Here is a 23,998-nt window from a genome sequence, read left to right as displayed (position 1 = left end):
TAAAGTGGCCTATAGAGTGTTCTGTTGTGGTTTTATATGTTTCTCAAATAAATTCTCTTTTAAAATGTAAATAAATGTATTTTAAAAAATTTTATTATATTTTTCAGATTTATATTTTTGAGCTTTTGGTCTTTTAGGATTGTGATTTTGGGGATGTTAGATGCTAGAAATTTTGATCCTTTTGTATTTAAACATTTGGGATTGTGTGTTTTTTGGGATTATGGCCCAAACTCACATCCACCTGATTGCCTACTAACCGAAAGTGGGATAGTAAAGCTTTGGAATATCATCTAGCCTAGAACTAAATGTGGACAAGCAGCTTTATTTATTTATTTTTGTAGCCAATAGGCAAGAAAACTGAACAAATTTAAACTTGGGAATTATGGAGAGTAAAGAGATTTAAGAAAAATTTGCCTTCATCTCCTCTTTTACTAGACCTGAAAATAGGTATTTAGGCCGGGAAACTGTTTGAGGAATTCAATTAATGGCTCTTTCTTCTATGGAGTAAAAAGGACTAATTGGTTGTCTTCACTGGTGAAGTCCTCGAATAATTACTCAATTCTTTACTAATCCTGCCAGCCTAATTCTGCCAGGTAATACTATAAAGCAGCAGTATGTGACCTGAATCATTCTCCACTACCTTGAAGCCTAATTTTGCCTGTCAAACTAATGTTTAGCTCCAGAGCATTAGTTTGATATGTTTGATGTCCTTGGAGGACAATGGGCACCTCTTGCTGCACATTTCCTAGCTGCACAGCATATGACATGGCTCAGCCTCCTCCAAGGCATCTGTAGACATTTCTTGCCACAAAATTCCTCATGGTAACCCCTCCGCTCTTCCTCTTACCTCTTCTTTCTCTAACTTCCAAAAGCTGGATCCCCTACATGTGACAATTGCTGTTGCACAGCTCCTTGGTCAGTGGTTTTTGATCTCCAACTTTACTTTTTTGCTTTATATCAGCAAGTGAATAAAAATGTCTATTCCATCCTTAGTACAAGTGTTATTATTATTACCAGTATTTTTTTCCGTTACTACTACCATTACCCTCATCAATGATCTTGTCTTAGGGTTCTCTGGAAAACCAGAACCGATAAACTAAATCAGTCTCTCTCTCTCTCTCTCTCTCTTTGGATTCATTATGAGGCATTGGTTCCCATAATTATGGGGGCTGAGAAATCCCATGATATCTGCTGTTTGCAAGCTAGAGACCCAATAAAACTGATGATATAATTTAGTTTGAGTCCAAAGGCCTGAGAACCATGTGAGCCAATGCTACCAAGTATAGGAAAAGATGAAATCAGATCTCCTGGCTTAAGCAGTAAGGCAGGAAAATGGCAAATTCTTCCTTCCTCTGCCTTATGTTCTGGTCAGACCTGCAATGGATTGGATGATGCCCAACTCCAATGGGGAGGGCACTTTATTAATCTCATGCAGAAACCCTCACAGACACACCCAGAAACAATGTTTAATCTGGGTATTCCATGGCCCACTAAAGTTGACACATAAAATTAACCATCACTAATGTAGATGATAGTAAAACAATTCTAACTTTTGTTGAACACTTACTATGAAAGAATCACTTTGCATAAAAGTGAGGAGAAAACAGCTAATGTCCACCAGTGACTAAGTGGAGGCAGAATTCTAGTGCAGGTGAGTTTGTAGCTTATACACTTTATGTTATTAGGCAATTTAAATTCATCAATAGAATGTATTAGTTTGAGTTTTATGAAAAAAATTCAGCTTTCTTTTTGTTCACTGGTTTGAGTGAATTTTAAGTCATTTTTCTTGTCTTTTTGGGATGACTTTGATCTGAGGGGATGCACAGGATACCCCATTTCATTAGTTCTGATAGAAAGAAAGGAAATGAAATCCAAGTAAGAAACTAGAAGGGTATTGAAAAGATGCACTTATCTCCAAGGACAGTGGGGCACTGAACAGGCCCTGTACCAGCTCAGGAGAGCCAATTTTTCATCCCTCACCAACTTTCTGTTCAGTGGCTGATTTCATGTTGGTAGCTTAAAATCAGCCACAGTGAGACTATTTACATCACACGAAACAGCAATTACTACCGTGTTCGTTTCCTGTGGTTGCTGTAACAGGATTCCAAAATCAAAATGTTTGCAGGAACCATGCTCCCTCTGAAGGCTCAGGGGAGAATTTATTCCTTGCCTCTTCCAGCTTCTGCTGGCTCCAGGGATTTCTTTCTTTCTTTCTTTTTTTTTCTTCTAAGAGTTGTAGGATTTTTAACTCTTTTATTTTATTTTATTTTATTTTATTTATTTATTTTTTTATTTGAGACAGAGTCTCGCTCGTGGCCTAGGCTGGAGTGCAGTGGCGCAATCTCGGCTCACTGCAAGCTCCGCCTCCCGGGCTCACGCCATTCTCCTGCCTCAGCCTCCCAAGTACCTGGGACTACAGGCGCCCGCCACCTCGCCCGGCTAGTTTTTTGTATTTTTTATTAGAGACGGGGTTTCACCGTGTTAGCCAGGATGGTCTCGATCTCCTGACCTCGTGATCCGCCCGTCTCGGCCTCCCAAAGTGCTGGGATTACAGGCTTGAGCCACCGCGCCCGGCTATTTTATTTTTATTATTATACTTTAAGTTCTAGGGTACGTGTGCACAACGTGCAGGTTTGTTACATATGTAAACTTTTGCCATGTTGGTGTGCTGCACCCATCAACTAGTCATTTACATCAGGTATAACTCCCAAAGTAATCCCTCCCCTCTCCCCCCTCCCCATAATAGGCCCCGGTGTGTGATGTTCCCCTTCCTGAGTCCAAGTGATCTCATTTCTTAACTTCCGGCCACATCACTCCAATCTCTGCGTCGGGTCACATTACCTTCTTCTGTCTCAAAACTCCAGTTGCTTGTCTCTTACAGGGATACATGTGATTATATTAATACTTAGGGCTCACCCACTAATTAGGTTAAGCTCCTCCTGTCAAGATCCTTAACTTCATCACGTACTTTGCCTTATAAAGTTATACTCATTCTTTTGCGATATAAGGTAACACTCACATGTTCTGGGAATCAGGATGTGAATTTTTGGGGCCACTATTTAGCTCAGTACAGATACAAAAATGTATTGTTTTTGTTTTATATCTGGCATGTTGCTTTGCTTACATACCACTGATCCTGTATTAAATTAAAAAAAAAAAAGTTTAACTGCTGTGACGCAGGACACAGCCCTTCAGAGCAAGTGCTACCAGGAAATTGCTGGTGCAGTGAAAGCAGTGTGTACTGACTGACTGCTCTGGCCTGTGTCTTTATCACTTTAGAGGTAGGTACAACTGATTATATTATTGATACATAAACACTAACATTTCTTACACTGTTCATTATAGTGGATGGCACTGATATTTTTAAAATTGTAAAGTGATATGGAATGGGCATTATAAGAGAATGACTTTTTTTACTGATGTTCTAAATTGATGATTGGATTTCTTTTTTAGCTTCCTTAGATTTTCTGTGTTTCTAAGTTTCCCTTTACGTCATGCGTCTGCTTTCTTTTTCTTTTACAAGCATCCCAGTGATAACTTTTCATAGCCATAATTCCACCCATAGGTGAAAATCCGTATTTAGAGTGGGGATCAGGAAATGTTTCTTGACAGTTTGTGTAGGTTATGAACTAATGAAATAAAATTCAGGGAATGGCACCCAATCACTTAGCTGTTTAAAAAGGGTAGTAGATAGAGAGTTTGTGATAAATAATCTTGAACAGCCAAGACACTGGCATTGAAAGTTGTTTTTGTTTATTATTCTTGCACTTTTTAGTGGATTTTACAAAAAGAAAGTGTGACTATATTGTTGCTACTTATATTATTATTTTCAGTAATTTCCAGTAGAACTGAATACCACCAAGTTCCATTAATTTTGTGACTCTTCTTAATTAGTTCTTTGGCTAATGTAAGTTGTTGCCTTGCAGATGGATTGACTCTTAAAAACACATTCCCTCAGCGTGGAGCCTACACTTATTAGTAAAGTGATCATGCTTTAAATTGCTTTCTAGATATAGTTGGTCCTAAGGCACACCATAAACATCTGCTTCCTCTGGGACCATGGTTTTTTATCTTTGCAGTACATTAGAATCACCCAAGAGCTGATAAAAATCCGGATGTGTGGGCCAATTCCAAACGAATCTCTAAAGGCTGTACCTAGTCTTTAGTATTTTTCAAACTCCCTACCTGATTCCAAATGTACAGGCAAATTTGGGAACCCCAAATTACTGCTTAATAGGAAATAGCTGTGGCTCTTTTCCTAGGTAAGATGGGTCTTTAAAAACAATCATTTTTCCCCCTTTTTCCAGTTATAGTGACAATTTTAATTTAGGTCATGGTCTGAAATATTCAATTAAGTACCCTAAGTTTTTTTCCCTCCTTCCCCTCTATATAATTTGGTTTATTGCCCACCTATTTTACATAGGTAAATGTTTAAATCAAATCCAAGAAACATAATAATATGAATGCCTACTGTGTCCTCATCCATGGCCACAAAATGTAATGAAATATCCATTTCTGTTTACAGCAAAATCTAATAACAGTTATATAAATTATTAATAATTTTTAAAACGATTAGAAACAACATTTTATCAGAGATCTTCAGTGTCCCTAGTGCCATCATACAAGGCCGGAATCATATATTAAACAATATTAGACATTCAAGTGTTTCTGCTATATGCCCAGTTTGTTGTTCACCCTATTGGGGAAAAGCATGACACTTTCAAGAACCATAAAATTCATGGTATTGGCCCCAAATATGACCAACTCTCAATTACCCGGAACAAATGTGTATCCCTATTATAAGTTAACCATGCTAACTTTCACTCTCCATCCTCAGATATCTCACTTTCCCATTTTATTGCTTATGGGTATTACCAGCTGATGAGGCTGATGGCCAGGAGATACACAAACAAACAGTTAGGTGAGAGATAAAGTTGAATGGATTTCCCAATGTAAATTTTTTTAATGTTAAAAATTTTAAACTATGGATACTTTGCATTTTATAGAAACATCACATACTCATTATAAGAAATCTAAGAAATGCTGAAAATTTGACAGCAATATACAAAGAAAAATCTTAAATTTAGTAATAGCCAGTGTTTACTATTTCATAAAAATAATCCCAAATATCTCTCTATGTATGTGTACTGAGAAAAAGGTTTTATACATAGACATTTTTAAGAGAATGGGACACTGCCACACATGATATTATTAATATTAAAATTGTTATATTTATTTTTGCTTGAATTAACAGAATAAAAGTTCAAATATAATTAAAGAAATTGTTGTTGACCTTCAGAGATGCTTTTTTTTTTTTTTTTTTTGAGACAGTCTTGCTCTGTCTCCCAGGCTAGAGTACAGTGGCACAATCTTGACTCACTTCAACCTCTGCCTCTCAGGTTCAAGAGATTCTCCTGCCTTAGCCTCCTGAGTTGCTGGGATTACAGGCGCATGCCACCATGCCCTGCTAATTTTTGTATTTTTGGTAGAGATGGGGTTTCACCAGATGGCCAGACTGGTCTTGAACTCCTGACCTTGGATGATCTGCCCCCCTTGGCCTCCCAAAGTGCTGGAATTACAGGCATGAACCATGGCGCCCGGCCCAGGGATGCATTTGTTACCTAAAAATCCCTCTAAAGTTCAGAAAGGGTAGTATGAAAACCATTAAGAATCTGGAGTCAGCATCTTCCAATTTTATAGATTATGAATTGATTTCTTGATATAAAATATGAAGGAATAATATTTTTAAAATTTTCTTCCACTTCCTCACCACAACCTACAGATTATTTTTACTCATAGTTTTACATTATTAGTTTAGAACACTTACATTTCTTCTGTATAAACATAATATCTATAATTGTTTAACATTAATATTTTTCCATAGTTTCTCCATCAGCTGTGATGAAAGTGATAAAATTAGGTAGTGGATGTCTTACTTAAAGTTTTAACACCTAAGAATAGTAATAACACAATAAGTTTGTTAAGTAAATAAAATTCCTGGGATATTTATCATGATTTATATTTTACTGACTGGGTTTATGGTTGAGTAGCGTTTTAAAGAAAGAGTTCTTTGATACTATATTCTTTGATTTGATTCAAAACTGTTTTCTATTTTCATTTATAATAATAATTTCCACTTACCTTCAGATATACATACCTACTATTTAATTATGCAGTGGAGAAATCTGCATTCCAGTTTTTACTCCTTTACAAAAGGTGTTGTGTTTGTTTATTTTTTCCTGTCTGAGGTATTCACTATTTTCTCTGCCTGGAGAATCCTGTATTCTTAAAGTTTATTTACCAGCATTTTGCGCATATTGGTTACTCTGTATGTTTCCTTGAACATAGTTTACTCTTTTGATCTATGGATTTGTATCTTCCTTGATTTTCTGTATTATTTATCTTATTTTTTTCTTTTGGGAGTTCTCTACTCTAAGATCTCTCTTCTTATATTTATATTTGATTATCTTAGTCAGTTATGTCTGCCATAAAAAAGTCTCACAGGTTGGGTGGCTTACGAACAATGGAAATTTATTTGTTATGGTCCTGAAGGTGGGAAGTCCCAGATCAAGGCACCAGCACATTCTGTGTCTGGTGAAGGTCCACTACACTTCCTGGTTCATAGATGGCGCATTCCCATGGGGTTCTCAAAAGGTGAAAGACCTCTTGAGGAGAAGGAGCTCTCCAGGTCTCTTCTGTAAGGGCACTAATCCCATTTATGAGGGCTCTGCTCTCATCATTTATTATAATTACCTCTCAAAGTCTGCACCTCCTAATTCCATCACTTTGGAGGTTACAATTTCAACATATGAAATTTGGGAGGGCAAAACATGTAGCTATAGCACTGATCTTCTTAACCTTAATGTATGTCTTCTCTCCAGTGACTAGGATCACTGCATTTTTATAATTCATTGAGATTATTGCAACGCTTTCTTCTATGCCATTAAGATGATTTTCAGCAGTATCTTTTTTGTTTCTTGCTGCTCAAGTTTTGTTTAGAAGCACTACAATATTCATATTGTAGTTATCAATGTTTTTTATTAGCTTTACAATCTACATCTCCATTTCATTCTGTAATTTTGTCATCTTGTGTTTGAATTTTTGTATAATAAATTTATATTCTTATTAAGTTCTTTCCATAGCCCCAAATAAATTTAGAAAATCCTATAGTATTTCCCAATTTACTTTTTTTTCTAGGCTAGACTGACTGGATTTTTATGTATTTATTTCTGTTTCTCTCTGTGTGTGTGTCTCTCATATGATGTATAGTAGTATGCATGTATGTAGCATGTAGCACACTGTAGTATGCTTGTATAATGGCTATACCATTTCTATCTTTTCCAGTTCACATGAGTAGCTCCCCCCAGACTTCTCTTTAATATTGTGTAGTGTTAAGTTTATGTTTTTCGTGCTGAACTAGATCTTAGGTTTCTTTTTGGTTTGTAAATATAAATATATTTCATAAATATAAATATAAATAATTTTTTTTTTGATTGAGAGGCGTCAAGGTTGGAGATCAAGATTCCTGGGCTGGGAATTGTTAATTTTCTTCCAGAGGGTGTTCTGAGCTTTGCTTTGCTAGACTTGTGCACACACGTGTGCACACACACACACACACATGCCCACACACATTTATCAGGACTCCTGGACCCAGACAGAAGGTATGTAGCCGGTGGCAGTGAGATTGGAACATTTGTCCAATTCCACATAGAAACTGCTTCCAGGTAGGCTCCACAGTGTTATCTAGAGGTTTCTTTCTGGAGAGGTTTTTCTACTTTCTAGAGGGATGCCTACTTCATGCTTAGTCTTGAACCCAAAAGAAGTCTTTCCAGACTGGAGACTGTAAGTTAGATTACCATGATTTTGTCAATTCACTTTCTTTTCTTGTTGTTGTTGATATTTTGGGGGCAAGCTATGTTTAGAAAACATGCCATATCCTATTGGAAACGTGTTTTGGTATCTTTTGGCACCACTTTTCGAAGTTGAAGCCATAAAGTTGTTTTTGTTTGTTTGTTTGTTTTAATTATATGGTTACTTTTATGTGTGATTTTATTCAGTCTCAAGGCTTTAAATATCAAATTTATACCAACGAGTCCGAAATTTATATCTGTAGCCCAGTCCTAACCCCTGAACTTCATAATGCTTACTTGATATCTCATAGACATCTTAAATGTCATATGTTCAAATGACCTGGTAATAGTCCCAGCAAAACATCTCCTCTTGCAGGGTGCCCCACCACAGTTAATGGCAATTCCATTTTTTCAGTTGCTCAAGACAAAAATCTTGGTGTCAAGACATTTTTCTGTCTCTCCCATTCTACATTCTATTCATCAACAAATCCTGTTGGTATAATTTCAAAAATTAATCAGAAAGTAATCACTTCTCAGTAACTAACTATCACCAAACTGTCCCAAACCACCATCATCGTGATAGATTGTTGCAGGAGCTTCTTAACTGATACCCTTGTTTCTGTATCTTTCCCTCTGCAATCTTTTTGAAGAGCAACTTTCAGGGTTAGCCTGTTATAGTATCAGTCATGTCACCCCTCTGCTCACCCTGTTCATTGACTTGCCACATCACTCAGAGTAAACGCCAGCATCCTTACAATGGCCTGCAATGCCCTATGTGACTTGGGCCCTTTCGCCTACCTGACCCCACTGTTGGCCACTTTCCTGGGGTTTGGAATGTTACAGCTGCACTCACCTCGTTGATATTCCTTTGATACTCTAGGTATGCTGCCAGCTCAGAGATGACAGTGTACTCACTATTTTCATTTCCTAGAATGTATTTCCTCCAGTTATCTACATGATTCTTCTCTTCACTTTCTTCAGATCTTTATTCAAATATACCTTCAATGGATACTCTATCAGAATCCCACCCCAACACTTAAAATTCTTTTTTCCTTCATTATATTGACTCTTCAGCAATTTTATAACATGTCATACATTTTACTTATTTTGCTGTTCCTTCTTTCCTCACTGGAACATAGGTTCCATCAAAGCAGGCATTTTTGCCTATTTTGTTCACTTTTACATTCCCCAAATCTAAAACAGTACTGGGAACAAAGTAAACACTGAATGCTTGTTAGTGGCTTTTGGAATTAATCTGATGCAACATATGGGATTCATTATTGTGACCTAAAACAATATAGTTATTGTGACAATATAATCACAAAATATAGCTATTCTACCTTCCGTAATAGCGGAGATATACTTTTAGCTGAGGACAAGAAGTACAAAAAAGATAATGTTAATATCAATATCAGCTCGAAGTTACCAGAGAGTTGATAAACAGGTAAGAGAATTACTAAGCCAACATCAGGAAAAAGAGAGAAAACTAGAGAAGCGAGCACACTTCAAGATACGGTTTTTCTTAGGGGTTATTTTTCCACTTTGGGAAGAGGCTACTGAGGGACTGGACATTTAAAAGTCCTGAAAATCGCTTGAAAGGAATGGAGCTTAACTCTATATCATTTCACTCAATGGTGTTGGATTAAGGATGTACCAGATTACTAGAAATTTCGAAGAAATAGCCTTCAGTCCTTTCCAGAGGAAGACATTATTTTTCTAGAAATTGAATTATTTCTACAAATAATACTTTTTCAAATTAAATGTCTAACAAACTATAAAAAACATTCCCCCAGGCATATGAGAATCTAAAATAATATGAAGTAGAATAACATAGGAACAATAGAGAAATAGAAATAGATCCACTGGGGCTCCAGATCTTGAAATTATAAGACCCAAACTTTAAAATTAGGATATTTAATATGCTCAAAGAAATAAAAGATAATATGGAGAAATTTGGCAGCAAATTAGAAGTATTAAAATGTATTGAGCAAATATGAAAGCAGAATCAAATGAAAATTTATAGAATTTCAAAATATAGTATCTAAAGTTGTAAAATATTGGGCTGGATTAACAATAGATTAGACACAGTGTTCTAATTCTTTCCTCCTATCCCCTTTATTTTGCTGTCATACATTTTGTTTATGCACAAGCATAAATATAAATATACATAATCAAATATATTGTTGCTATTATTATTTTGAATGAATTGCTATCTGTTTGACTCAGAAAACAGATGTTTTAATTCTGTCTTCATTTATTCTTCTCCAACTTTATGTAGATTCAACTTTCTAATTTTCATCATTTTTCTTCTCTCTAAAGAATTTCTTTTAACATTTTGTATTAGTTCGTTCTCACACTGCTATACAAAAATCCCTTAGACTGGGTAATTTATAAAGAAAAGAAGTTTAATTGACTCACAGTTCTGCATGTCTAGGGAGGCCCCAAGAAACTTACAATCATAGTGGAAAGGGAAGCAGGCACCTTCTTCACAAGGTGGCAGGAGAGAGTGTGAGCGTGTGAAGGAGGAACTTTCAAACACTTATAAAACCATCAAATCTAGTGAGAACTCACTTACTATCACGAGAACAGCATGGAGGAAACTGCTCCCATGATCCAATCACCTTCCACTGGGCCTCTCCTTTGACATGTGGGATTATGAGGATTACAATTCAAGATGAGATCTGGGTGGGGACGCAGCCAAACCACATCACATTTCTTGCAAGGCAGGTCTCCTGGCAATGCATTTCTTCAGGTTTGTTTATCTAAGAAAGTCTTTATTTCTTCCTTTATTTGAAGAATAATTTCACAGAGTACAGAACTCTAGGTTGGTGGGGTTTCCTTTTCAACAGTTTAAATAGTTCAGTCCAGTCCATGAGGACTCCATAATTATGACCTAATTACTTCTCTAAGTCCTCTCCTCTTAGTACCATGCCATTGGGCATTAGGTTTCCACATATGAATTTTGGAGGGACACAGACTTTCAGTCTATGGTACAACCTTTTTGACCTCTGGCACTTAGTTTTGTTTTTTTCTTTTCTTCTTCTTCTTCTTCTTCTTTTTTTTTTTTTTTTTTGAGACAGAGTCTTGCTCTGTGCCTAGGCTGGAGTGCAGTGGCAAAATCTCGGCTTACTACAATCTCCGCCTCCCGGGTTCAAGCAATTCTCCTCCTGCCTCACCCTCCCCAGGAGCTGGGATTACAGGCACCCGTCACCACGCCCAGCTAATTTTTGTGTTTTAGTAGAGGCAAGGTGTCACCATGTTGGCCAGTCTGGTCTCAAACACCTGACCTCAAGTGATCTGCCTGTCTCAGCCTCCCAAAGTGCTAGGATTACAGGCATGAGTCACCGCACCTGGGCTATATTTGTTATTTTCTTAGAATTTCAATTTCTCTGCTTACATGGCCTACCTGTTCTTGTATGCTGTCTACTTTATCTATTAGATCCTTAAGCATCTTAAATCATTCCCAATTTAAATTTCTGTGTGATAATTTCAACATCTCCCTCATCTCTAAGTCTAGTTCTGATACTTGTTCCGTTTCTTCAAACTATGATTGTTTTTTCCTTTTAGTATGTCTTACAATTTTTTCTTGGTAGCCAGACATGATGTACTGCGTAAAAGGAAATGGTATGAATAGGCCTTTAGTAATGTGGTTGTTGGGAGTGTGCGAGGGAGAGGGGGAGTATTCTGTAGTTCTATAATTAGGCCTTAGCCTTTTGGTGAGCTTATACCCCTGGACTGTGAATTTCACAAGCATTTTTCAATTTTCCTCCACCTTTGGATGAGGCAGGATGACTAGAGTGAGCTGAAGTTGGGTGTTTTCTTTCACCCAAGTCAGTTACGCTCTAATAACACTCCAGCAGGCTATGCTCTATGTCAGTACTTAAGCAGTTTCTCGTGGGACAGACCTTATTCAGAAGAACAGAATGCACTAGTGTATTGCAAAATTGTTTCTTTTCCCCTCCCGCTGCCAGGAGCATGATGGGATTTTCCACCAATATTTACTCTGAGAAACTGGTAGGGCTACTGGAGGTAAAACTCACAGAAGTTCGGGAGCTCTCAATGACTTACTACCTCTGGGGTTTCATCTCTCAGATTTGTCCATACTGAACTTCCGGCAATTCATCAATTACGGGCAACTTTCCCTACTTCAGCACTGGCTCCCAAGGTAGTTCTTGCTCATGGGGTTCAGCTCTAGCAAGCTGTGATTCTCGGCATTTGCCTGTGGGTCTCTGCAGTTTTTGGAAAGTGGTGTGCTCTGTGACTACACCTCTCTGATAGATATAAGAATTATTGATTTTGCAGTTTGTTCAGCTCTTTCTTGTTGTTAGGATACAGTGGCAAATTCCAGCTTTTTACATTCCTAATCAGAAACTGGAAGTCAGTACATACTTTTAATCATAAGATTTTAAAGCAAGGCAATATACCTTTCTTTAGAACTTCATTATCTGTATATCCGTATTATTATACCAATTCAATACATTGGTATATTATTATACCAATACCGATTCAACCTCTAAACTAACCCCTTTCCTCAATAAACTTTCAAAATTATATTTGTGCTCCTCATTATCTATTTTCTCCTTGAATTGTAAGTCACCGATGGCAGGGACTCTATCTGATCTTTCCTGTGTACCCTGAGGACCCACTGTGTATTATAGGTTCTGAGCTTTCTCTTAACTGAATCTGGCATATTCCAGGAGGTCTGAGTTTTGGAAGGACAAGGACATTATCATACCCACACAAATTCTGTATAAAAATAAGCTATTTCGGATGAGAATCTTGTCTGGATTTGGGTTGTAGACAGCGGAGTGCTAAATTTAAGAAATTTTCTGGGATTTGGAAAGCTATGGTTGTTTGAAAATATGTGGTAGCTTTTCAGGATCTATAAGCTATATGAACAGTGTAATTTTGGTAGCATAAAGTACATTGAAAGCCGCTTCCCTCTATTACTAAGGTCAATCCTGACCTATGGTTTGAGGACTTGCATTTGTGTAGGCAACTTTTCACTTTCCTCTCTCTCTCTCTCTTCCCCTTTTTGGTCACCTAGAATTAAAGAGGGAGAGAGGAGGCTAACAGGAAAAGGGTAAATGCCACTAATGTGATTGGTGTTGTAGGGAACTGGATATTGGTGGCTCTATATAGATATATTATACAGAGATCTTACTCGGTATTAAGTTTATTTGATTTGACACGAGAGAACTTTTTTAAGTTTACCAATTATATTTGTAAATGGACTTTGGCAAATTTAAAACTCTTTTGGAAGAACAATATGAGTTTTAGGTTTTGGCTTACAGTCAAAGATAATGCTTTCACAAGACCCAGAAAATAAGGTTGCAGAAACTGCCTTCCAGCATTTGATGCAATTAAAGGTTTCTGGCATAAAGTGTTTAACATTTGAGCCTCTAGGCAAACGGCCAGGACTAAGCAAAATCAATGGCCATGGACATGATCCCTTTTTACTGCTGAAAGAGCCAGCCTGTGCACTGTGGTTAGATTCATTTTAGGGAGTCCTGGAAGGCTCCAAATGAAAACTGTTTTTATCCCTAGACTTTTGCCACAATGTCTTTTAATTGTGCCCTCTCCTATTGTGCTGGTATCAACCCCTGTCCAGTGTCACAACCTTGCCCACATGGGTCAGCTCTTGGTGGGGCGCTCCCTGCACTTCTCAGCTGTACAGTACTCACCTGCTCAGGGTCTCCTTTTCCAGCTCAGGCCCCGGACTCAGCTGGCACTCCTTGCATCACTTTACCAGTCAAATAAGAAACTCTCATTAGAAACAGGACAAGGTTTATTATACAAGTCCCTTCTGTCTCTACAGAATACCAAGAGGAGTGCTCCTTAATAGCAGGTGGGAAATTAATGCTACTGTGCTTAATAAATGATTGTGACATATACAAGAACCCAAGAGGAACCAGGAGGTTGCCAGTGCAGACAAGGAAATAGATGTGTTTGTACCTATAAAAACTTTTATGTGCTATCTATGGAAGAATATGCAATTAAGGGCAGCACTATTAAACAATTTCAGAAATCACATAAATTTGAGAACATTATAGGATGAAATATTGAAATTCAATAAATTAAATCAGACAGAATATTTTCTAGGCATATATAAGACATAGTAAGATCAAGCATAGTTTCTATTCATTTATTTATTTATTTGCTTATTTATTTATTTGAGATGGGGTCTTGCTCAGTCACCTAGGCTGGAGTGCAGTGGTACAATCTCAGCTCACTGCAACCTTCATCTCCTGGGCTCAAGCTACCCTCCCACTTCAGCCTCTGGAGTAGCTGGGACCACAGGCCTGCGCCACCATGCCTGGTTATTTTATTTTATTTTATTTTATTTTATTTTTGTATTTTTGTAGAGACAGGGTTTCACCATGTTGCCCAGGCTGGTCTTCAACCCCTGAGCTCAAGCGATTTGCCTGTCTTGCCTCCCAAAGAGCCGGCATATTGGGCCTAACTTCTATTTTTTAAAAAACAGTTTCTTCATCAAAGAAGCCAAGGTGAGCTCATTTGTAATTCTTGATGATTTCTTTTCTTTCATCTCGTAAACATTTATACTCATGAGAGAATAAAGAAGAACAGTTAGTTAAGTGTTAACAGTAGAATAAATACAGAGAAACCTTTAAACAAGACCTGTTTTGGAACTGACAATCCATGTGCTTTAGGCATCTGTTAAAAATTAGACTTTGAGCTAGGAAGTCAAGGTTGCTTGATTCTTAAACAATAGAAAATCACACTGGAAGAACAGACTGCTCTTAATGCCAGAGCCGTGAAGTCCTCCAATGTTTGGATTAAATGGAAACACATGATAAATTAGGAAGAAAATGAAACTCATCCCAAAGTAATTGAATTTATTCCTTTGCAGTACTTGAGAACACAGTGCCTCTGACGTTCAAATCAGTTTCCCAAGGTAATCAATAAGACACACAGGAATTTAAAAAATAAAAACAAGAATGTCTGGAACTATAGGATTAACCACTTTACAATGGAAAGAAAAGGGCATAGTTTTAAGCCCCCTTCCGATGCCAGCCTGCTGTGTCAGGATGGGCACATATCACAGATCTACAGTCATTCCTGAGCCCTCCTTTGCCCTCGTGCACCACAGTCCATTGGTCAGCAGGTCCTGCTAATGTCACTCATTTAACATCTCTCAAGTCTATTGACTCCTCCCCACCCCTTTGTCTCTATCTTGTCCCTTTCTCCACATTTACTCTCCACATAGCAAATACAATTTGGTTATTCCAAATTGTAAATTCGTTTTATTTAATTGCTTAAAACTTTTCAGTGAATCCCTCTTACTTTTGAATCACGTTCGGATGTCTTAGCCTGCCCTTTGTGGCCTGCCCCACCCACTGGAGATCTGGCTTTCTCAATCTCACGTCCAGCCACACCCCGCTTTCCGTCAAGCAGCTCTGTCCACTCTTGCTGTGTACCTTTGCACAAGCCCCAGATATCCTTGGCTCTTCCCTCCCCTTTCCACTGTGTGCTCTGTCACCTGACACTCATCCTTCCACACTTGGCATGGATATCGTTCTCTCTAGGCAGGCTTGGCTGCACCCTCTTCCCTCCCCAGCCCAGTTTGGTCCTCTTCCCCTGTGCTCCCCTGATGATCTGAGGGTTGCCCTCCCTGGGACAGCACGGCATAGGCTTCTGCTTCCAAAGGGAACACTCCTTGAGGGAAGGAGCTGTGTCTTGCTGACCGTCCTGATCTGTATTGTCCAGCACAGTGTGGCACATGGGGAGGCATCCATAAATATTCACTGAATGAATTAATATATAGTTGGGATTTTATAATAATAACACGAGGTCCCCATGCCCAAGAAAGAGTATAGGAAACACAAGACCACATTAAAATACTACGGCAAGTAAGCTCCAGAGAAGCTATATTGAAAGAGAGTCAGGGCTTAAGGTCATCTCACAGGCATGTTCCGTGGGACTTTAAGTATTTGAGAGTTTCCCAGAAGAGTAAATGCAAACCTCTGCTTGGGTTTTTATTAAGAATGTCTGATATTTTGGGCTGGGCGTGGCAGCTCATGCCTGTAATCCCAGCACTACAGGAGGCTAGGAGAGTGGATCACTTGAGGTCAGGAATTCGAGACCAGTCTGGCCAACGTCGCAAAACCCCGTCTCTATTAAAATTACAAAAATCAGCCCTGCGTAGTGGCACACGCCTGTAGTCCCAGCTATGTGGGAAGCTGAGGCATGAGAATCATTTGAGCCCGGGAGGTGGAGGTTGCAGTGAGCCAAGATCAGGAGACTGCACTTCAGCCTGGGTGACAGAGTGAGATTCTGTCTCAAAAAAAAAAAAAAAAAAAAAAAAAGTGTGATATTTTTTCAATTATTAAAAAAAATTATTAAAAGTTATGAAAACATTTCTGAAAGTTTTGGAAACAAAATGAAAAAACGTTACTGAGGACTACACATACAAACAACTACATGTGTACTTGTGGATCCTCTGCCATATGTTTTCCTCAGCAAAATTTTAAAGTAATACAATCGTTCAATATAAACGTTCAGATGTAACCTCTATACGTCTAGAAATTTATATTTACATATGTGCGAGTATATACATAAATGCTAACAAAAATATACACATGCTCATGCTGAGTATTACTCCACTAACTGGGGAACTGAGCACGTGGAAAGGAGAGCCACGGTGTCAGACATCCATTCTTGCTTCTGTGGGTCCCGGTGGAGGTGGTGTGTTCCTGGAACTGATGGATGGAGCATGGCTTCTGGTTTGTACAGCTTCTTCAACACTGCGGGGGCCGCAGTGGCCTTGGCAGTCGGACCCTGCTGAGCGGTTTCTGGGTGTCCCTTAGAGTTTTTTTTATTATCCCCAACAATGATTCAGTAAACTGTTTATTCCGCTGTAATTTCTCATTCTGATTAAACTAGCTAGGAGGTTTTCTATTTTCTGCTGTTGAACTTAGACTTACATATTCATTTTCTTGCCAACCTCTTTATGTCTGAGTGATTTTCTGAAACCCAACATCACTTTATTTTGCAACATGGGGAAAAAGAATGCTCTTCTCTGGTGGAGACTTGAGGAACAAGCCACATTGCGTCCCTGTAGGCTTACAGTCTACTGAATGATTCTCCTTTCTTGTCCTCTTCTCCTGTCTTTGGGGACAGTGAGGATAATGTTTGGGCATAGCAGAACCAGCGAAGATACCACTTAATAACTCTGGAAGGAGTGTCTGTCCTCGATTATTTTAGCTCTTTCTATCATGAGGTGTACTTTACATCTTTAAGTCCTCAGCTTTGGGTCCCAGTTGCCAAGAGTAAGGCAAAGAAGTTCCATGCAACTTCTGTTTTTTTGTTTGTTTGTTTGTTTGTTTGTTTTGAGACGGAGTCTCGCTCTGTCGCCCGGGCCGGAGTGCAGTGGCCGGATTGCAGCTCACTGCAAGCTCCGCCTCCCGGGTTCACGCCATTCTCTTGCCTCAGCCTCCCGAGTAGCTGGGACTACAAGCGCCCGCCACCTCGCCCGGCTAGTTTTTTGTATTTTTTAGTAGAGACGGGGTTTCACCGTGTTAGTGTTAGCCAGGATGGTCTTGATCTCCTGACCTCGTGATCTGCCCATCTTGGCCTCCCAAGCAACTTCTGTTTCAAGGGGTATTGGAGACTTACTGGTCAGGAAGTATCTTGGCACTTGGCTTCCTTTTTTTTTCCCAGTAGAAATAAAGTGAGGTGAATTGATCATAGAATGTACAACACTAGGTGAGTGTTTGCAGGTGGAGAATGAGGGGGTCATGACAAAAAATACTCTGCAGGTCCCTGCTTTGAATAATCGGTGGTGTGATTTTCTGAGATAGGGAACACAGGAGGGATGACAGTGAGGCAAGGTCACAAGTTTCCTTTTGGACAAACCTGAGGTGCCTGTGAGGGGTGTCAATGGAAATGGCAGTAGAGCAGGAGGTAAGAAGAGAGGCTGGCCTTAAAAGAGAACACTGGAAGTTGTCGGTATTTAAAACTGGGCAGATGACACTGTCTAGGGAGAAGAAAAGAAGAAAGTGAAGGGGGAAAGTAATTGCTGTTATTGTTTTTGTTTTAAATAGAACGAATTTATTATGTTAGAATGTTGATAGGAAGAAACGGGTAGTGAGGGAGAAGTTGAAGATATGGTGGTTGGAGTGAGATCTTTAAGATGAAAGAAGAAATACAATTTAGGAGATATGAAGAAGAACTGGCCTGTGGTTGGCTACGGGACACCTTTTTTTTTTCCTATTATATGAGAAAAGGAAGGTTGAAGGAGTTGCATCGGTTAGCTGCAGTTCTGTAAGAACTCAGGAGCTCAATGTCGGTTTGGCACCTCAGAATTCTATGTCCTTTTCCTGAAGTTATGAAATAACATAGTTCATATTTATATGATTTTTGAGCAGAAATTTTTATCAATAGCTCTTTCTATATTATCTTTTAGAAGTCTGTATTTCCTAGGAGTGGAGATACTAATCTAAATCCTTACACATGCCAGGACCCTCAGTGAATCAAATAAAAAAAACTTCAAAGTTTGAAAAGCCCCCTACTACATAACACTTTGAAGCTAACCTGAACAAGACAAAATGACACACTTCATAGCAATTATTAGCAGATTTTATTTTAAACAGAGCTAATTCTCACTGAAGGAAAATATAACCTTTTATACCTTCTCACTAACTTGTTTTTCAAATGCCACCCACTGGCATTTGAATGCTGACATTATTTAGACAGATAACTAATGAACTTTGTAAAATTATAGAGCCAATGCTTAAGGTTGAGATAGAAAAGCTACTATGAAGTTGCTGGAAAACCACAGCAAAAAGATTGGAACATCAACCATAAGGGAGGTGAATCATCTGCAGGGAAACATTTTCCTCAGGGATGCAGGGCCCCGATGTACACAGGCAAGGCTGGTGCTGTGCTTGCTGAGTCACTGCCAAGGTCCCCAGCACTTTCACCACCACCGAGTGGAACTGTCTTTCACTAAGGATGGGTTTGCTGCATTTGGGTCACTTAACATGAGCATTAAAAGGATTAACCAGCTACTATTAACAGCAAAGAGAAAGGGAGGAATGGGGGAAGAACGAAGATTCCTTCACATTTCAGTTCCGGTTTCCAAAGCACATTCCCTCTACAAGGAGTCTTGCTCATTTTCTTATTCAGTTCACAACCACGTCACTCATTTCTGCAGGGCCCTGTCCAATGCGCCTGACCAAAGGGCATAGGCATTGTGCCGTCCTGGAGATGTAATCCTGATGAGTTTATGATGCTTTTGGGAAAAGAAGACTTAGATAAATGAAACAGCTAAAGAAAAGTTTAAGGCCACAGCTAAGTATTAAATTGTGAGGAACTGGACTGACCAAATGCTATAAGGGTTCAGCAGAATGATTAATTACGGTAGCTTTGGACATGAAGGAAGGTTTTGTGGAAGGAATGAGTCTTGAAGAAAGGTGTACACAGCTAAGATGTTTAGAAAGGAGGAGGGCAGAATTTCAAGCAGTAGGAATATTGTGACTCAGCATTCTCGGAAGCAGGTGCTTAGGAAGCCCCTCCCTGGTGATCAGCCCACCTCTGGGACCCAGGTAAGCAGGAAGTGGCAAAAGGGAAAAAGCTTGTAAAAGGATCTGGGGAAACACAGTGTTGTAGGAACCCAGGCTCAGCAAACCCAATTGCTGGTTTTCTCCTGCCCCTTCTGATTGATTAATTCAGCCATTAACAAGTCTATACTGCTTATTGACTTATTGTTTATTCATTCCCATTAGTAACAAAAAATAGAAGGGATTCTAGAATATCATCCGGCTCCACTGGCTTGTACTTCAAGGCAGGCTGTTGATCAGGACCTCTCCCTGAAAGAAAGTGATGTAGGAAAAGAAGAGAGGAAAACAGGCACAACAAGAAACTGGAAGACTAGACGCCTGTGACCATATTGGGTGGCCTCCCAGGGCCTGGATTGACTGTTGGGAATTGAGGATCACGTGGGGCCGTGTGAATCTCTGGGTTTGTTTGTTAGTTATTAGTCCAAATGGGAGAATTGTGTCCAGGCATCTTGATGAGTCATGCTGTTTTGGAGCACTGTAGTTCTGAGTACTGGATTAGTCTATGGAGAGTGAGAAAGTGTTTTCGATAGTACTGCAGACAGTTTGCCAAAATTTACTAATTTTTCAGGGACATTGAGTTGCAGTGAACCTACCACTACAAATTGACCAGCTATGTCTGTTGGCATGATTTACTCTCCCAGCTAAGCAAAAGCCAACCTATTTTCTTACATTTTTAAAAACTTTATCTCACCATTCCGCTTGAATACTTCTTTCATCATAATTTCTTTATATTCTTACTTTTTTGCAATATTATACGTATTTCTGTAAATCATCTCAAATCTTCTTTTCCTTTTTGGAAAGAGGGAAAACATAAATATGTAAACAAAACATTTTTAATCCTTTCTTTAAAGAATTCTGAGGAAAAAAATAATAATAAAAACATCTAAAAAAATCACCTGCTAAGAGGTGAGGGAGGATTAAACTAATCCCTGCAATCTATTTCTTAAAGACTTCTCAGGAGAAATAATTTGCATTTCTTTGATGCATTCTAATATCTGACAGTGCTCATTGTCAAGAACCTATGTTTTGCTTAAATTCCTAGATCACATTTTAATAGGAGTGAGTTCTTTTTGACTTTGTCGCCAGGGTGTTTTTCCTCCTTGTTTCCAGCTGTAGGTCTCCCAGTCCAATTTCAAAGTCATGTACTGGAGACGCTCCTACTTCGTCTGGTAAGTCCCTTAGGCCTGGGGTGGTAGGGACTCCTATCGAGGTGAAGCTGTTAATTTGGAGTGTGTGGACTTAAACCTAAGGACGATTACGTCTGCTCACCTGGGCAGCTTGCCAGGCAGGATCCTAAGGCTTGCAAGATGTTCCAGGCTCCTGGGATTCAGGCAAGTTGTCTCCAGATTACCACAGGGCCAGAGTCAGTTCTAGGGGCATCTGGACTTTTGCAGGGTGCCCCTTTGAGGGCCATGTATTCCAGCGCCAGGGTCTCCTATGAGGTCTCTCAGGGACAGTATCAGATATCCTCCCTTCTTCTCATCTTTCCCTCCATTTCTCTTTCTGGGTTTCCACTCCATTGCTCTTTAGACTTTGATCCTCAGTGGTACAAGAGACATGAAACGTGTTAACCCTTTTGCTATGGTAAAGCAGAGCCAGTTCTTAGAAACAAAGAACTAATATCTTAGAAACTCTCCAGGAGAGGAAATGAGAAGCATTGATCACATCTTGGTGAGTCACTCTTTCCCTAGGAAGGAGAGCATAATTTAGTTGAGGAAACAAAACAACAGACACCCACCCAAAATAATGCTTTTATGAAGTTCTGACTACCAAGGAAGAGGAGCAGAATTGAATGGCATTCTGATTTTGTTATAAGAGCACATCATAAGTTTAGAGACTATTGATTATTAAAACCATACCATAGCATCCTCCTTTCCTCTAGGCACACTAAGCATGGTTTTTTTGCCTTTAAAAAATTAGATATTTTCCAAACTTGTTCATTTTGATTTTTAAATTTCAATTTCCTTCCCCAAATCCTCATCTCTCTCTTTAAAATTAGGTCCAATACTTGGTGCTCCATGAAAGCTCTGTTTGATGCTGAAGGACAAAGCAAGATCATGTCAGGGTTTTAAATGCCATTTAGATAACCACTTATTTGTTGCAGAATTTAGTTTCATAATTTTTATAACTCTACTGCTTTGATAAGTCATGCTCAGCCCTTCCCATGACATCTACAGAGTCAACCCTTCTTCAAGGCACCAGCATCTCAGATTGCTTCATTCTATTCCTATAATAAGTATTTCCTGGGGCTATAATTGCCTGAACATATGGTGAGAGTATAATGTGATGAAATGATACATCACAAGCTGATCCTAATCACCTATCCTTAATCCATTACTTCCAGATCACTGGGGAGTGATTTCTAAGGCAGTTTTTCAAGCTCGCTCAGTCTCTTAGTTCTTTAGATATCATACAATTGCTTTCAGTAAATCTGCATTTCTGGCACCAATACAGCCATCAGGACCATCACGTTGTGGACTTCTTTGCCTTTTTTGGGTCATAAGGGCTGTTGTCCTTTGGGCAAGAACCTTCTGCCCAAATGGCTGAATGCTGAGATTGAGGAAGTGCAGCAGCACCCACCTTAGGGAAACCACCTCCCAGTATTCTTCATGCCTGTGCTGCTGCCGTGGGTCAGTTTGATGGTTTTTAAGCTCCTATCCTGGGAATCCACCTGTTTTAATTAAATTATATATTTGGCGGTAAGTTCCATGAACTCTTCCTTAAAGATGGCTTAGCCTCGGGAGGGTGAGGCAGAGAATTGCTTGAACCCAGGAGGTGGTGGTTGCAGTGAGTCGAGATCATGCCACTGCTCTCCAGCCTGGGTGACAGAGCAAGACTCCATCTCAAAAAAAAAAAAAAAAGTCTTAGCCAAATCCAAATCCAGGTTTGTTTGCCCCCTAACAAGGCTGAGGCTGGGTGGGTGGTTGTTAGCTGTTGGTTCAGCTGTAGCCAGCACTGCCAGGTTCTTAGCTCTGCCCTTCTTAGTTCTGCTGCCTTTCAGTCTCACAGTTTTTGTCTTGTAGTTCCCAAGTAGAATCTGCAGTACCAGATGTAATGTCAGTGAGCTATGTACACAGGCAGGAGAGCTGAAAGTCAGCGGTACCTTCTCCCTTTCCTAGAAATCTGAAGCTGTACTTTGTCAGCCACGTCTTTGGCCACACCCACTTGCAAGGGAGGCTGGGAAAGAGATGGCTGTTTGAGCACCCAACCAGCAGTGCTGCAAATCAAACAAAAGGGAGGGATTCTAAAGTCTTTATCTGAGGCAGTCCCTATACTGAAGCTGACGCTGACTTGGAGAATCCCACAAATTATGAGACAGTATTGGTCTCCACTACTGAAGATGAAAATGCCAGATACCCACCTCATTTGCAGCTATGGCGTGGGAATCTCTGAGACAGAGAGAGAGAGAGAGAGAGAGAGAGAGAAAGTTGAACTTCTATCCAGTAGCACTTGAAGACAACTTGGATTGAGTTTTCTGACACTTCCATAACCAAATACATCTTAATTAATACATATATACAGTATATGTTTTTTCTTTTTCTGGTATAAAATAATAAAATTACTTCCTCTAGTATTCTTTTTGTTGCTAACCATTTTATTAGTTTACTAGACCAGTTAAAACTTCAAATCCCTTAGTCTTCTTTCTTTTCATGTGCCCCCTCACCAAAAAATCTAGTCTGTGTTGCCTTGATGACCTTTAGTTCATAAGATAAATCATGAACAAACATAAAATTACACTTACCATAAAGTTATCCAAAGCTTCTCTCTCTTCCCATTCCCATATTTCACACTACATACTTTTGTACATTGACCTTGTTTCAGAGACTATTTAGGGGACGTGGTAGCCAGCCTCCAAATGGCCTCCAGTGAGCTCAACTACTGATAGTCATCCCCTTGTGAACTGCTTTCTCACATTGAACCAGGTTGGTCTGGTACTACATTCATGGATGACATGTCATTTCCAAGGTCAGGATATTCAAATCTGAAATTTTTATCTTGGTCTTACCCTCCTTCCCTCTCTCTTCCTTCAGGGAAATCTGGTTACCCTGCTGAAAGCAGCCCTATGAAGAGGCCCATGTGCTTTGAGCTGGGGTCTCAGCCAACAGCCATGTGAGTGAGCTTAGAAGTGGAACTGCCAGCCCCAGTCAAATCTCAGATAATGCAGTCTGAGATGTCACTTGGATCGTGGCCTTCTGAAAGGCCCTGAGTGAGAACCATCAGCTGATCTCATATTCTTGACTGGCAGAAACTATGAAACAAAAATAAATGTTTGTTGTTCTCAGCTGCTAAGTTTGTTACATAACAATAGACAAGCATATCTGTTACATAGCAATGGAGAACTAATATGAGTGACTTAACCTAATTGACGACAGAAGATTAAAAAATTAAATAACTGCATGAAGGAAATGAGACAAAAGAAAATAAGAATAAGGAAGAGATGATGAAGCCAGGAGTTAGGTTTGAATACAAAATACATGCGGCAAGGTCCTGTGACTTTGCTAGAGGTGATCCACTGGTTTATCCTAATGATTTTGGCAGCTGATGCTAAAAGAGAAAAACACAATT

General features: G+C 39.2%; 1 long non-coding RNA gene across 1 annotated transcript; it reads left to right on the top strand.

Annotated features, from left to right (window-relative positions):
- Positions 1 to 9,226: 9,226 nt before the first annotated feature.
- LOC126955089 (uncharacterized) lies at positions 9,227 to 23,582 on the top strand. The gene is made up of 3 exons (XR_007725809.1): positions 9,227 to 9,294; positions 20,543 to 20,601; positions 23,464 to 23,582. It is a non-coding gene; the product is annotated as an uncharacterized LOC126955089 (long non-coding RNA).
- The last annotated feature ends 416 nt before the right edge of the window (positions 23,583 to 23,998 follow it).

Source organism: Macaca thibetana, chromosome 5 (assembly GCF_024542745.1).
Source record: "Macaca thibetana thibetana isolate TM-01 chromosome 5, ASM2454274v1, whole genome shotgun sequence".
In the NCBI taxonomy this organism is placed as follows: domain Eukaryota; kingdom Metazoa; phylum Chordata; class Mammalia; order Primates; family Cercopithecidae; genus Macaca; species Macaca thibetana.
Note: the sequence above shows the minus strand (reverse complement) of the source record. Positions and strands in the feature narration are given on the sequence as shown.